The sequence below is a fragment of the Oncorhynchus keta genome, chromosome 1 (genome assembly GCF_023373465.1).
Source record: "Oncorhynchus keta strain PuntledgeMale-10-30-2019 chromosome 1, Oket_V2, whole genome shotgun sequence".
Classification (NCBI taxonomy): Eukaryota; Metazoa; Chordata; class Actinopteri; order Salmoniformes; family Salmonidae; genus Oncorhynchus; species Oncorhynchus keta.
In genome coordinates, this window is record NC_068421.1 from 22,815,089 (window position 1) to 22,832,376 (window position 17,288).

The following is a 17,288-nucleotide window of genomic DNA, read 5'->3' on the forward strand; positions in this document are numbered from 1 at the left end:
AATAAAGTGAAACCATCTAGTGTTCGGCAAAATAACAGCACAATGTCAAATACAGGTAGCCTTGTCAAATAATTAACATCCAATCAAATTAACCTTTACTCTCTCGAGGAAATTCCACTAACAGTCCATGTGTAGCCAAACGTAGCTGCTGCTCATTCCGTTTGCTCAAAAATGTATAAATGCTTAAAAAGTAAGGCCTGCGTCCATAGAGACACATACCAGCTCTACTGGTAGTACTGCTACTACCAGCAGTACCACACCTGCAACTGTCGGCAACACAAGTTGTTTTGCTTCCATGAGCACATCCAATGCTAGCATCAGTAATTCTACATTTGTTGATAGCCCAGCTAGCATGGACATCTGATGCATCCGAAAAGCTACTGCTCCCTTTACCCTGGAAAACAACAGACAGGGACGTTGGACCATCGAAGTGGCGCAAATATGATGAGAACTACATTGGTTTGGGGTTAACTTATATTGGGAGTAGTGCCTTTCCTAAGCCACAGTGTGTTATATGTGTAAAAGTACTATCTCACAACTCAATGAAACCTTCACTCTTGCACAGACATTTTGAAACAAAATATGCCAATTTTAAAAATAAGCGACAGGTGTTTTTTGAGAGAGAATTAAGATGACTTTCTAGTAATAAGACATGTATAAAAGCAACAGATACCATTAATAAGAAGGGGCTAGTAGTGTCTTATATGGTGAGCTACCGAGTGGCAAGGACAGGCAAGACCCATACAATTGTGGAGGACTTAATTCTTCCTGTAACCATGGATATGGCTCGGACAATGCTGGGGGAAAAGGCCCCAAAAAACTATACAGACAATTACTCCATCAAACAGCCCTGTTTCACAACGCATCAGTGACATGCAGGAAATGTTTTGAAACAATTACTGTTTCGCATACAAGCCAGTGAATTATATGCATTACAGCTGGATGAGTCAATAGACGTGGCAGGCCTGGCACAGCTCCTGGTACAGTATATGTCCATTACTTTTATGGGGGGTCAATTAAGGAAGACATCCTCTCTGCAAACCACTGGAAACCAGGACAACATGAGAGGATATTTGTTATGTATTTATGTACTGGACAGCTTTGTGACATCAAATGGACTTTGGTGGTCAAGATGTGGTGGTATCTGTACTGATGGTGCAAAAGCCATAACAGGGAGACATAGTAGAGTGGTAACGCGTGTGAAAGCAGTTGCTCCCGACACCACTTGGGTACACTGCAGCATCCACCGAGAGGCTCTTGCTGCCAAGGGAATGACTGACAGCTTGAAAGACGTTTTGGACGCAACAGTGAAAATGGTTAACTTTGTTAAAGCAAGGCCAAAGGTCAAATATACTGTTTAGGTTTTCTACTGCTAAGTTTACACCTTCACTATTACAGTGAAACATTTTGTCCAGGACAATATCTAGAAGGGATTCAAATTTTTTGGTAGATTCCATACTAGTTTCCTTCCATCTATAGCATTTCTTAACATTATTCAGTTCATTTGGCTTTGATGCCTCATGATTGAGCATAGCTCTGTCCCAAGTAGAGTGTGATTTTCCTGTGATTTGATAGGGGTGTCAGTGGTGTGCTGTCCCCTGCTGGTAGGTGTTTGTCCCCCTGTGTGCTGAGGGTGTCAGGTTTTTGTCCAGTTCTGGCATTTAGGTAGCCACAGACTAGTACATGTCCCTGGGCCTGGAAATGATTAATTTTCCCCTCCAGGATGGAGAAGCTGTCCTTATGAAAGTATGGGGATTCTTTTGCCTGGATATAGGTAGCACACATGAGGACATTGTTCTCGGTTGAGATCATTTCCTTATTAATTTCTATCCAGATGTAACATTTTCCTGTTTTGACTCATTTAGTAGAGTGGGTTAGGTCTGCTCTAGTTTGGTGGACGGGACTAACAGCTCTCTGTAACTTCGAGGGCAACCAGTGGGTCCGTCTCAATAACATGTTTTTTTGAAGGATGTATTTCCAATTTCTTTGAAGTCTGGGTTCCTGCTCTTTAGGCCAAAAGCAGATGACCTCATGCCTCATATATTGCAGGACGAGATAGTAAAAGCTTTGTGTTCCATAGTGTCTAGTGTTGTTTTTGTGTGGTTTAGGCCCAGACCATCTCTCTCGCTCTCTCTCTCCCTCTACCCCACCCTCTCCCTGTCTCGTGTGGAGGTTGTAGGGACTCTGAGGTATTGTAATGCTGTTTGACAGGCATGTCTCTCTCTCTCCCTGTCTCATGTGGAGGTTGTAGGGACTCTGAGGTATTGTAATGCTGTTAGCCGGTGTCTCTCTCTCCCTGTCTCATGTGGAGGTTGTAGGGACTCTGAGGTATTGTAATGCTGTTGGACAGGCATGTCTCCCCCCTCTCCCTGTCTCATGTGGAGGTTGTAGGGACTCTGAGGTATTGTAATGCTGTTGGACAGGCATGTCTCCCCCCTCTCCCTGTCTCATGTGGAGGTTGTAGGGACTCTGAGGTATTGTAATGCTGTTGGACAGGCATGTCTCCCCCCCCCCTCTCCCTGTCTCATGTGGAGGTTGTAGGGTCTCTGAGGTATTGTAATGCTGTTGGACAGGCATGTCTCTCTCTCTCCCTGTCTCATGTGGAGGTTGTAGGGACTCTGAGGTATTGTAATGCTGTTTGACAGGCATGTCTCTCTCTCTCCCTGTCTCATGTGGAGGTTGTAGGGACTCTGAGGTATTGTAATGCTGTTGGACAGGCATGTCTCTCTCTCCCTGTCTCATGTGGAGGTTGTAGGGACTCTGAGGTATTGTAATGCTGTTGGACAGGCATGTCTCTCTCTCTCCCTGTCTCATGTGGAGGTTGTAGGGACTCTGAGGTATTGTAATGCTGTTGGACAGGCATGTCTCTCTCTCTCCCTGTCTCATGTGGAGGTTGTAGGGTCTCTGAGGTATTGTAATGCTGTTTGACAGGCATGTCTCTCTCTCTCCCTGTCTCATGTGGAGGTTGTAGGGACTCTGAGGTATTGTAATGCTGTTGGACAGGCATGTCTCTCTCTCTCTCTGTCTCATGTGGAAGTTGTAGGGACTCTGAGGTATTGTAATGCTGTTGGACAGGCATGTCTCCCCCCCCCCTCTCCCTGTCTCATGTGGAGGTTGTAGGGTCTCTGAGGTATTGTAATGCTGTTTGACAGGCATGTCTCCCCCTCTCCCTGTCTCATGTGGAGGTTGTAGGGACTCTGAGGTATTGTAATGCTGTTTGACAGGCATGTCTCTCTCTCTCCCTGTCTCATGTGGAGGTTGTAGGGACTCTGAGGTATTGTAATGCTGTTTGACAGGCATGTCTCTCTCTCTCCCTGTCTCATGTGGAGGTTGTAGGGACTCTGAGGTATTGTAATGCTGTTTGACAGGCATGTCTCTCTCTCCCTGTCTCATGTGGAGGTTGTAGGGTCTCTGAGGTATTGTAATGCTGTTTGACAGGCATGTCTCTCTCTCTCCCTGTCTCATGTGGAGGTTGTAGGGACTCTGAGGTATTGTAATGCTGTTGGACAGGCATGTCTCTCTCTCTCCCTGTCTCATGTGGAGGTTGTAGGGTCTCTGAGGTATTGTAATGCTGTTTGACAGGCATGTCTCTCTCTCTCCCTGTCTCATGTGGAGGCTGTAGGGTCTCTGAGGTATTGTAATGCTGTTGGACAGGCATGTCCCCCCTCTCCCTGTCTCATGTGGAGGTTGTAGGGACTCTGAGGTATTGTAATGCTGTTGGACAGGCATGTCAGCCCCCCCCCCCCTCTCCCTGTCTCATGTGGAGGTTGTAGGGACTCTGAGGTATTGTAATGCTGTTTGACAGGCATGTCTCCCCCCTCTCCCTGTCTCATGTGGAGGTTGTAGGGACTCTGAGGTATTGTAATGCTGTTTGACAGGCATGTCTCTCTCTCTCCCTGTCTCATGTGGAGGTTGTAGGGACTCTGAGGTATTGTAATGCTGTTTGACAGGCATGTCTCTCTCTCTCCCTGTCTCATGTGGAAGTTGTAGGGACTCTGAGGTATTGTAATGCTGTTTGACAGGCATGTCTCTCTCTCTCCCTGTCTCATGTGGAGGTTGTAGGGTCTCTGAGGTATTGTAATGCTGTTGGACAGGCATGTCTCTCTCTCTCCCTGTCTCATGTGGAGGTTGTAGGGTCTCTGAGGTATTGTAATGCTGTTGGACAGGCATGTCTCTCTCTCTCCCTGTCTCATGTGGAGGTTGTAGGGACTCTGAGGTATTGTAATGCTGTTGGACAGGCATGTCTCTCTCTCTCCCTGTCTCATGTGGAGGTTGTAGGGACTCTGAGGTATTGTAATGCTGTTGGACAGGCATGTCTCTCCATGGTGCTGACGTGACATCCCCTCATGCCAAGACGACGCTGCTCGTGCACTCGGGAATAAATTGAATGTCTCTGAGAACGGCGTTTGTAAAAACAAGACAAATAATAAATTACCCTGCCCCTCATCTCCTCTGTCCTCTCCTCTCTCCTTCCCATCTTCTTTCTGCCTCTGTGTGGTTCTGCATTCTCGTAATGCCTCGATTATTCTCTCTTCATTCTTTATTCTTTGTCTCTATCAGTCTTTCCCCTCCCTATCTATTTATTGCTGTCTACGCACAGAGATGTGTCCCTACTGCATGCCTCTAACCTCCCACTCCTCTATCTTTCGTGTTGTCAATACGAACAGTACACCCTCTTACTCTCTCCCAACTGTTATTAGGTGGTGAACACATTCGTTCTCCCTGGAGATGTCTAATCTTCTGCTGCTCCATGTCGGTGGAGACTTGTCCTCATAGCTTCCTATTGGAACAACTGTATATTATCTTTCCTTTTTCTTTTCCATATAGAATGTTGTAGCTACAGAAAGAATGTCTCAGTAAATGAGGGCATGGACAATGTCTGCGTGTTTAGTGCGTACAGTATGTGACCACAGCTCAAAAGTAGGCTGAAGGGTTTGTCCATATGTCTTCTGTGAGGATGATGAGGACTATTAGGATGAAGATGAAAACAACAGCGAAAAGGGAAGCTCCAATCACAATTTAAAGTTTGAGATAGGGAGCAATCATTTAGAAATGGCCAAAATTACTGTTTTAAGTATGGACTAAGAGGAATTTGAGGCCTTGAGAGAACAAAAGCATTGAGCATTCTTTCACTGTAAGAAATGTTTGTCATCATCACCTTCTAACAAAATCCCACGCTTTTCCAAGGACATTCATTTTTTTATGGTAATTACAAAGCTTCCCGGGAACGCTGTTCAAGCTGTTCAAGCCTTGTGCCAAAGCTCCGATGCTCTATCTCCGCTCGCGCTGGGAGCTACAAACTCAACATGGAGTAAAAAGTAAAGTAGAGCTGGATGCCTAGCTGTTGAATTGCATGGAACAAGACCCGACTACTTAAATCCACTTTGATCTCTGTTTCCTGAAGAGGGGATTGTCTGCTTCGTCCTGTGGTTACACTTTTATCAGAGTCAGTGCTCCGTACATCAGCCTCCCTGTGAATAACTCGGGCTTTGCTTTGTTACCTTTCTATCCCTATCTTCTCTCTCTCACTATTTCTCTATTGCTTTCTCTCCCCCTCCCCTTTCCCTTTGACTTGGTGCGGCCTCTAATTCCCTTTCTTCAAGGACAAGCATCTGCAGCACATCATCTGAATAAGACTCAGAGTCTCTGTGGTCTACCAGGGCTTCAGTCCACAGAGCCACAGAGCTCTCCCCTCCACGGAACCACTTTTAATGTCCTGTTCTAATACCAGACGGTCACTGTCAATACCTGTCACTGTCAATACCCACTGGGCAAAAAGTCATCAATGTAAGATAATTATTTTTTTCACATTACTTTTAACCTTAATCCAATAGCAAGGCAACATTTTTTGGTTGATTTCATGTCGAATTCACATTAGTTGACAACTCAACCAAACCTAAATGAAAACTAGATGTTGAAATGACCTCTGTGCCCAGTGGGTACATACTGTATTGACATCCAGAGGGAAGAGCATAGTCACTCTGTTCGCCTCATCACACGTCCACGGGATATGGGAGTGGCTATCTGGAGGTCCAGTGAGGTGGTTGTTGTGCTGATGACCAACTCCTGGGGTTAAGGGTGTTGGGTCCCTACCATTGATGGTCAACTAATACTGCATACACATCTCATAATGGCCTCTGTTGCCTTTAATCAAGAACATATACCAATGACTGTAACATTGATGGAATGTCCAGCAGAAAGGAAGTCAGCATACACAGTGGAGCCCAGGATCAACATAATACAGACACACTTCTCCACAGTCTTCTGCCAGGCCCAGCCATAGTAGCCATAGCAGCAACAACAGCAGCAACAGCAACATCAGCAGCAACAACAGAAGCAACAGCAGCAACAGCACCACTATTAGCAACAGCACCATCATCAGCAACAGCAGCAACAGCAGCAGCAACAGCAGCAACATCACCAACAGCAACAACATCAGCAACCTCAGCAACAGCAGCAGCAACAGCACCAACATCAGCAACAGTAGCAACAGCACCATCATCAGCAACATCAGCAACAGCAGCAACATCAGCAGCAACATCAGCAACAGCAGCAACATCAGCAACATCAGCAACAGCAGCAACATCAGCAACAGCAGCAACAGCAGCAACATCAGCAACATCAGCAACAGCAGAAACATCAGCAACAGAAGCAACAGAAGCAACAGCAGAAACAGCAGAAACAGCACTAGTATAATCCTTCTCTGTTCCTTTCCCTGGCTCCTGGTTTAGCTCCACCCCTATACCTAGATTAATTACCAGTCATAGCAGGGGTATTAAGATACGGCCGCATTAACAAAGTTGTCCTGTATCTTAATTGAATCTACCCCTGGAGAGCAGAATCTGGATTATGTTTACCTGAAATATAAGCAGCTCGCTCTGTGCTGGTACATGGCCTTGCTGATAAAACATTGGGTTATTCCTCCCAATCCTAATCCCCACTGTAATTTGTTCCCCCGATGGATGTGGCCAGCGCGATGGAAGCCCCTGATTGGGATTCCAAAACTGGGAAATATTTCCAGGTAGGTCAACGTATTAAAAAGGAAGTGTATTTTTTTTTACAGGCACGAGGAGGGGATATTGTGGCCATAGAGACAAACAAACTATTCGTCCACCAATGAACGAGTTAGCATGTACCAGCTTCGCCAGACAGGCAAGGTTTATCAGACTAGGATCAGGGGTTATGGGGTTTAGATAAGCTATTTCTTACTGACAGTGAATATTCACCACTCCTTTGCTCAGCCACTATATACAGTACCATTTACTTCTTTACTTAATGATGTTGTTTCAATTATCTTTATTAACATACTGGCCTCTCCTGACTACATTGTTGTATTGCCTATAGTGAGGACTTGGAGCTGAGGGGATGCAGTTCAGATGAAGCACCTTGTACAATGGCATAGCCCACCTAGGGTCTGTCCCCCGACCTCACACCCCATCAACCCACACCCTCTCCATTCCCTCCACTCTGAGGCTCTGGTCCCTAGACAGACTGTGCTGGGGGCTGGGAGGGTTAGGTGGGGTTAGGTAAGGGACAGGCTGAAGGGTGGGAGGTCCTACATGAGGGATGACTATGTGTGACTACAAAAGGCAGGAGGCAGGTCCACAATCCTTTTAACTCACCCCTTCCCCCTGTTCAGTACCCTCCCTCCCTCTCCCCTTTCCCCGTACAGTACTCTACCTCACCCCTTCTCCCTGTTCAGGACCCTACCTCACCCTTCTCCCTGTTCAGTACTCTCGCTCACCCCTTATCCCTGTTGAGAACACTCGCTCACCCCTTCTCCCTGTTCAGTACCTCCCCCCTTCTCCCTGTTAAGTACCCTCACTTTCCCTTCTCCCTGTTCAGTACCTCCCCCCTTCTCCCTGTTAAGTACCCTCACTTTCCCTTCTCCCTGTTCAGTACCTCCCCCCTTCTCCCTGTTAAGTACCCTCACTTTTCCTTCTCCCTGTTCAGTACCCTCCCTCACTCCTTCTCCCTTTTTAGCACACTCCCCCTTCTCCCTTTTCTGTACCCTCCCTCCCCCTTCTCCCTGTTCAGAACCCTACATCACTCTTTCTCCCCATTCAGCACCCTACCTCACCCCTTCTCCCTGTTCAGTACCCTTCCCCTTCTCCCTGTTCCTTACCCTCCCTCCCTCACTACTTCTCCCTGTTCAGTACCCTCCCTCACTCCTTTTCCCTGTTCAGTACCCTCCCTCACTCCTTTTCCCTGTTCAGTACCCTCCCTCAATCCTTCTCCCTGTTCAGTACCCTCCCTCACTCCTTCTCTCTGTTCTTTACCCTCCCTCACTCCTTCTCCCTGTTCAGTACCCTCCCTCCCTAACGCCATCTCCTTGTTCTGTACCCCCCCCACCCCATTCCGGACTAGTAAAGATGGCGCTGATAGAGATGGCAGCTTTGCTTCTATTCCTTAGGAAACTGTGCAAGTATTTAGTTTTTTTAATGTATTATCTCTTACATTGTTAGCCCAGAAAACCTTAAGTGTTATTACATACACGTGGGATCTATTGGATATCAGAGAGACGTCAATTTACCAGCACAAGCAGCACTTCGACCAGGAATACGACTTTCCCAAAGCGGATCCTTTTTCTGCACCTCCCAGGGCATTCGAACTGATTCTAGAGGCCGACCCAAAACAACACCGTCGTAGAAGAGGGTGGCGGAGCGATCTTCAAGTGAGGCTTCAGATGCGCGCACACCATCCACCGCTTCTGACTATATTACTCGCTACTGTCCGGTCCCAAGAGTTGCTTTCCAAAGAGATATCCGGGATTGTAACATACTCTGTTTCACGGAAACATGGCCAGCTTGGGACATGCTGTCGGAGTCAGTGCAGCCAATGGGATTTTCAGTGCATCGCGCCAACAGGAATAAACATCTCTCCGGTAGTGTATGCTGGGGTATATGTTTCATGATTAACGACTCATGGTGGAATTGTAACAACATACAGGAACTCAAGTCCTTTTGTTCAGCTGACCTAGAATTCCTCACAATCAAATGCAGACCAAATTATCTCCATATTATCTCCCAAGAGAACTCTCCTCCATTATTGTCACAGCCATGTATATTCCACCACATGTGGATACCAAGACAGCCATCAAGGAACTTCACTGGACTTTATGCAAACTGGAAACCATATATCCTGAGGCTGCATGTATTGTACCTGGGGTGAACGAGTTTATAAGGAAGTGTATAGGAGATGTTGTACCCACTGTGACCATTAAAACCTTCCCTAACCAGAAACCGTGGATTGATGGCAGCATTCGCACAAAACTGCTTTTAATCATGGCAAGGCAACTGGGAATATGGACGAATACAAACAGTGTAGTTATTCCCACCGTAAGGCAATCAAACAAGCAAAGTATCAGTATAGAGACAAAGTGGAGTCTCAATTCAATGGCCCAAACACAAGACATATGTGGCAGGGTCAACAGACAATCACGGATTTAAAAAGGAAAACTAGCCCCGTCACGGACATTGACGTCTTGCTTCCAGACAAATTGAACAACTTCTTTGCGCGCTTTGAGGACAATACAGTGCCACTGACACTAACCGCTACCAAAGACTGTGGGCTCTCCATCTCCGTGGCCGATGTGAGTAAAACATTTAAACATGTTAACCCTCGCAAGGCTGATGGCCCAGACGGCATCCCTCAGCCGTGTCTTCAGCGCATGTGCAGACCAGCTGGCTGGTGTGTTTACGGACATATTAAATCAGCCCCTATCCCAGTCTGCTGTTCCCACATGAAGGCGGGGTCAGTACAGGTGCATCAAAGCTGGGACAAAGTGATTGAAAAACAGCTTCTATCTCAAGGCCATCAGATTGTTAAACAGCCATCAGTAGCACAGAGAGGCGGATACATACCTACCGATGTAATATCATTGGTCACTTTAATACATTGGGAATTTAGCCAGGACACTGGGGTTAACATCCCTACTCTTACAATAAGTACCATGGGATCTTTAATGACCTCAGAGAGTCAGGACACCCATTTAACGTCGCATCCGAAAGACAGCACCCTACACAGAGCAGTGTCCCCAATCACTTCCCTAGGATATCGAAATATATTTTTTAGACCAGAGGAAAGAGTGCCTCCTACTGGCCCTCCAACACCACCTGGTCTCCCAGGAACCAACCAGGACCAACCCTGCTTAGCTTCAGAAGCAAGCCAGCAGTGGGATGCAGGGTGGTAGGCTGCTGGAATGTTTACATATCTCGCATTACTTATCTCATATGTATGTACTGTATACTACACTATCTATTGCATCTTAGCCGCTCTGTCACTGCTCGCCCATATATTTTATATTTATATATGCTTATCCCATTCCTTTACTTGATTGTGTGTATTAGGTTTTGTTGTGTAATTGTTAGATATTACCTGTTAGATACTGCAACAATGTTGGATCTAGAAGCATGAGCATTTTGCAACACTCGCAATAACATCTGCCAACCATGTGTATTTGACCCATAAAATTTGATTGATTAGATTTGAAGACTTGAGGGAGGGTACACAGGTGAAGGGGAGGGCAGTGAAGGGGTCCAGTGTTGTCTCCAAGTTGGCATGGTGCACCCCCCGCTTGTGTATCATGTGCTCAAGGCAGGGTTGGTGAGCTGGAATGATGTGGGGCTGAGGGAGATGGTACCCCGCCTGTTTGGTGATGCAGGGAGAGAGGATAAACAAATCCACCTGCCATCTACCTACACAACATCTGTACCAGTATAGGAGGACAGCTGAATAACAGCCTCTCCCACCATAGTCCTCACAGACTAGAAAATCCATGCATGCTCTGGGCTACGCTCCTATACAGTCTCATCTGAAGAAGGATAGCTTAAGATATGAACCACAGTGTAATTATCACCATCTCACCATCTCCCTCCCACCTTCTCTCCATCTTTCCCTCTTTCCCTCCCGCTGGCCCAGACTGAGCCCTCTGTAGTGGTGCTCAGGGACAAGGTAGAAAGAGAAGACCACCCGGGGCCAAATGGAGAGCCCGGAACAGTCAGTGTGTACTCAACCTGATATCCACCTCTCTCTCTACAGTGGCAACGAACCAAACAGTGTCACCGTCTGTGGTCACGCTGTGTCCAACTCTCCTCACTCGGCTCACCCGACCCCGGTCCCCTTGAACAGATGCTGGGAGTGTTGTGTGCACTCGCAAGGGGGGAGGAGGGTTAATTGGGGTAGTAGTGGGGGTTAATTTAAATTAAAATTGTAACTAATGGAGGTCAGGGAAGCATCTGCAAACACCTGATTAAAACAAATGGTCCTGCCAGTCAAAACTTTATCTTGGTCAGACCCTGGCCGAGCATCCTGGAGAGGGAGACGAGAGAGAGAGAGAGAGAGAGAGAGAGAGAGAGGGCGGGGGGGAGGAGGAGACGAAGTAGGGATTACTAATGGGGACACTTGTTAGCGTAGCATCTGTAGGGAGAGGAGAGGGTGAAGAGAGAATGTACTGTATGTGTCTATCTCTGTCTCCATCGCTGTGGAGGAGGGAGGTCGGGGTAAACAAACTGTTATCCTTGCAGGAACCCAGGCTTGCTGTGCCACCCCGCTGCCACCCTGCTCCACCATGCGTGCCACAACAGTTCCCAACATCTGGTGCTGGCCCTCAAGGGGAGCACTGGGTCCCCAGCGCCCCGCCGTGGCTAAATATGGCGCAGGGTTATGCTGCGCGTCCCTAATCACTTAGCCGCTGTCTGGCAGCCACAACACCGCCGCTCCCTTTCCCTCTCCTTCTCCCTCCACTCTAAACTGCTGCATGCCTGCCTCGAACATCACTGCCAGACATCTGCAGGCTTGCCAGGCATCTCTCTCTTTCCCCACTCGCTCAATTTCTTGTTCTGCTCACCCGCTCTGCCTCACCCGCTGTACCTCACCCGCTCTACCTCACCCGCTCCTCTCTCTTTCCCTTCTCTGCAGCTCCATGTTTTTTATCTTCCACTCTTCTCTCCTCTCTTCTACTCTTCTCTCCTCTCTTTTCTTCATCCCTCCTCTTCTCTCCTCTCTTCTACTCTTCTCTCCTCTCTTTTCTTCATCCCTCCTCTTCTCTCCTCTCTCCTCTCTTCTACTCTTCTCTCCTCTCTTTTCTTCATCCCTCCTCTTCTCTCCTCTCTTCCACTCTCCTCTCTTCTCTCCTCTTCTCTCTCTCTCTCTCTCTCTCTCTCTCTCTCTCTCTCTCTCTCTTTCTCTCTCTCTCTCTCTTCCACTCTCTTCTTCTCTCTTCTTTTCCACTCTCCTCTTCTCTCCTCACTTCCACTCTCCTCTTCTTTCCTCTCTTCCACTCTCATCTACTTTCCTCTCTACCCCTCTTCTCCCCTCTCTTCTCCTCTTCTCTCTTCCACTATCTTCTTCCTCTCTCCTCTCCTCTCTTCCAATCTTCTCTCCTCTCTACACCTCTTCTCTTCTCTCCTCTCTACCCCTCTCCACTCCTCTTCTCTCTTCTTTTCCCCTCTCCTCTTCTCTTTTCTCTTCCCCTCTCCTCTTATCTCCTCTCTACCTCTCTCCTCTTCTCTCCTCTCTACCCCTCTTCTCTCCTCTCTTATCGTCCCCTCTCCTCCTCTCTCCTCTCTACCCCTTGCACATTGAGGTGACTAGCGTCAGATCTCTACATTAGCCCATGGAAAGGCCATGGCAGCATCATCTCCATTGTTAGAGCACCATGCTCTGTAACATGGAAACATATTCAAATTCCAGTTTGTTTATCTTAATGGTTTGCTGGCAGTACCACCTCAATTGGAAAATGTTTACAACTGCTGTACACACACACACACACACACACACACACACACACACACACACACACACACACACACACACACACACACACACACACACACACACACACACACACACACACACACACACACACACACACACACACACACACACACACACACACACACACACACACACACACACACACACAAACAAACAAACACACGTGTCACCCATGGTCCCAGCAGTGCACACTAAGCCAGGGCTCTCCATGAGGAGCAGAAGCTTTATAGAGCTTTGCCCCAGGCTGCACCTGTTTACGCGATACACACCGCTCGCCCACGCTTCACAACACTGCAGATGTGTGTGTGTAGTAGCAGGATTTGGAAGCTTGTATTTAGCTGCCAGGAGTCATGGTGATGAAGTAGCAGTGATAAACTGATAGATTGGCTGCCAGTGCCCATGGTTGGGGGAAGGAGGTAGAGTGGTGGTCAGATAAACCTGGCAGGAGAAGAGGCTTGCATGGTTGTGTGGCTTCATTTACACTCCAGACCTGAGGAAATTACAGGTGGAGAAGGAGAGAGAGCGGGGGTGGAGACAGAGAGACAAGGCAAGAAGGGCATTCTATGCCATCAAAAGGAACATAAATTTCAACATACCAATTAGGATTTGGCTAAAAATACTTGAATCAGTCATAGAGCCCATTGCCCTTTATGGTTGTGAGGTCTGGGGTCCGCTCACCAACCAAGACTTCACAAGATGGGACAAACACCAAATTGAGACTCTGCACACAGAATTCTGCAAAAATATCCCCCGTGTACAACGTAGAACACCAAATAATGCATGCAGAGCAGAATTAGGTCGATACCCACTAATTATCAAAATCCAGAAAAGAGCCGTTAAATTCTATAACCACCTAAAAGAAAGCGATTCCCAAACTTTCCATAACAAAGCCATCACCTACAGAGAGATGAACCTGGAGAAGAGTCCCCTAAGCAAGCTGGTCCTGGGGCTCTGTTCACAAACACAAACACACCCTACAGAGCCCCAGGTCAGCAGCACAATTAGACCCAACCAAATCATGAGAATTCAAAAAGATAATTACTTGACACATTGGAAAGAATTAACAAAAAAACAGAGCAAACGAGAATGCTATTTGGCCCTAAACAGAGAGTACACAGTGGCAGAATACCTGACCACTGTGACTGACCCAAAATTAAGGAAAGCTTTGACTATGTACAGACTCAGTGAGCATAGCCTTGCTATTGAGAAAGGCCGCCGTAGGCAGACATGGCTCTCAAGAGAAGACAGGCTATGTGCACACTGCCCACAAAATGAGGTGGAAACTGAACTACACTTCCTAACCTCCTGCCCAATGTATGACCATATTAGAGAGACATATTTCCCTCAAATTACACAGATCCACAAAGAATTCGAAAAAACAAATCCAATTTAGAAAAACTCCCATATCTACTGGGTGAAATTCCACAGTGTGCCATCACAGCAGCAAGATTTGTGACCTGTTGCCACAAGAAAAGGGCAACCAGTGAAGAACAAACACCATTGTAAATACAACCCATATTTATGCTTATTTATTTTATCTTGTGTCCTTTAACATTTGTACATTGTTAAAACACTGTATATATATATATATAATATGACATTTGTAATGTCCTTATTGTTTTGAAACTTCTGTATGTGTAATGTTTACTGTTCATTTTTATTGTTTATTTCACTTTATATATTATCTACCTCACTTGCTTTGGCAATGTTAACACATGTTTCCCGTGCCAATAAAGCCCCTTGAATTGAATTGAATTGAATTGAATTGAGTAGGGACATGGAAAGAGAGAGAGGGAGGGGGGGGTCTGAAGAAGAAATTTAGAATTTAGAAAAAGGCTCTTAGGAAAACATCTACCAGATAAAAACTCTTAAAAGTAAAGAACCCCCAACACATATTTCCATTTGGAGAAAAGTTTACCTTCTGTAAGTTTAAGAAATATTGACTTGTATCTTGCAATTCTGTTACCAAAATTCCAAATATCTTTAAGATATTTCCTAATTTCTCTCCCTCATGAGGAGGGAGGATGATAAAAGTTCACAGAAGTAACAAGTAAAGGTAGACCTACCAATTATATATGAAGTTATAGTGATTTTACTGATCAATTAAAACTTGTCATTCCGTTACTAAATTGATAATGGAATTACCCAAAAATCGGTAACGAAATTACTGCAACTGAATTGGCTACAATGGGAAATCATAATAGTCAAAAACTACAGTTGGGTCACCTGCTACTGTCCTCCATCCCACTGGCGTACTGTTATGTTCAGCTCATAACTATTTTGTCTTTCTGTTGTCTGGTAACCAAAATGGTTAAAACAGTCCGAGTCTGGACAACCCTTCCCTCTCTCTATCTCTCACTCTGCCTCTCTCACTCACCTGTTAATGTCACCTCTCCCACCTTTTTCTGACACATACCAATGAGCCCTCTCTTTATCTCTCACTCTGCCTCTCTCACTCTCCTGTTAATGTCACCTCTCCCACCTTTTTCTGACACGTACCAATGAGCCCTCTCTCTATCCCTCACTCTGCCTCTCTCACTCTCCTGTTAATGTCACCTCTCCCACCTGTTTCTGACACGTACCAATGAGCCCTCTCTCTATCTCTCACTCTGCCTCTCTCACTCTCCTGTTAATGTCACCTCTCCCACCTTTTTCTGACACGTACCAATGAGCCCTCTCTCTATCTCTCACTCTGCCTCTCTCACTCTCCTGTTAATGTCACCTCTCCCACCTTTTTCTGACACGTACCAATGAGCCCTCTCTCTATCTCTCACTCTGCCTCTCTCACTCTCCTGTTAATGTCACCTCTCCCACCTTTTTCTGACACGAACCAATGAGCCCTCTCTCTATCTCTCACTCTGCCTCTCTCACTCTCCTGTTAATGTCACCTCTCCCACCTTTTTCTGACACGTACCAATGAGCCCTCTCTCTATCTCTCACTCTGCCTCTCTCACTCTCCTGTTAATGTCACCTCTCCCACCTTTTTCTGACACGTACCAATGAGCCCTCTCTCTTTTCATTGACTGTAAATCTGTGTTCTCACCCACTGAGCACCGACAGACACAAGATATCCATGGATGTTGAAAATAGTTAACATTTTGTCAGTCTGTGATGTCCAAAAGTTGTGAAATGAGAAGAATGACATTCATATCCATAATGATGTCTTTATGTGTAGTACAGATCAGGGACCCATGATGAAATGTCATTACTGTCATTCCGTTACCGGGTGTTAATCCACTTCACTTACTGTAGTTCAATAACCAAAATATATTTTCTCTAAGTCAATGTGTCATGTCATAGCTGACAGCCCATTATTTCTGCAGTTATCAATGAGTTTTCATTCGGGGCAGATATATTATTTAACTACAGTTTTAGGAAAAGGTAGACACATACTGTAAAAAACTGAGGGAGATATGATCAAAAATCTGTTTTCAAACTGTGCATCTGAAAAGTTCTCCATGTTTTTGTGTAAAATCTTCATTGTAAATTGTTAAAAGTAGTCCTTATACATAGAGCTGTATGGTTCGTTAAACTTTGAAACCAATGGTGTTTGTTTGGCAGACATTTTATGTTAGAAATCTGAGTCTCAGCGCAATTCCTTTATTATGGAATTCCCCAGATGCTCTTATCCGCAGTATATATAGTGTTTGTATTTGCTCAAGTAGAAATGAGGAAATCTCCAATCCCTGCTTTCTCATGTGTATATTATCACACCCTGCCAGATTTACACCAACATCTGGCTTCTCTATGAACTCTTCATATGTTCAACCCTTTACCCTGCCGCACTTGCATTCCCCTGAACACCCCTGCCCTCCCCTTCCCTCAGCCCTCGTCAACGCCCTGGGCCTTCCACCCTCCCCACACCTGATCTCCATCCCAGATAGTGAAGCTAACCCTGGCCCGGATCACTCCTGTGCATCCATACACACTTCACACATCCACAGTGATAGAATGGAAATGATGAGGTGGAAATCTGTTGTCAGTGGTGGGGGGAAGCATGTGTTACAAGGCTATCTGCACATCAGAGTGTTAATCTGTCCTAGAGATGCCACCTGATATGGTGGGTAGATGGTGGAAAAAGGGACGGCCTTAATGCCTACCTGTTCACTCCTGCCAGGCTCCTCAGTCTCTCCCTGCCTTGGGTGGCGCATGCCTTTGCCCTTCTGTGTCTCAAGTGCTGGTGCAGTTGGCACTCTCTGTGTGTGTTGCCTCATCCCTGCTTCCCTGTGTTTGTCAAGACAGAGACTTGATGTAGTAACACATTAGTGTGTGTGTCTTCACCTCTAACTATGTCTGTCAAGGCAGATTAGCTCATTCCACCCATGCAGGTGGCCATATGTGTGTGTGTGTGTGTCCTAGCTTCTTACTGTCAGGTGGCTCCTGTCCCACACACTGCACTGCTGAGCGCTGGGGGCCCGGGGGCCTGGCCATCTGCCAATGGGTGACTCCAGTCTGTGGGGAACCACAGTCAGAGAAAGGAGCCTCATGGACCCCCAGTGGTCTGTTGACAC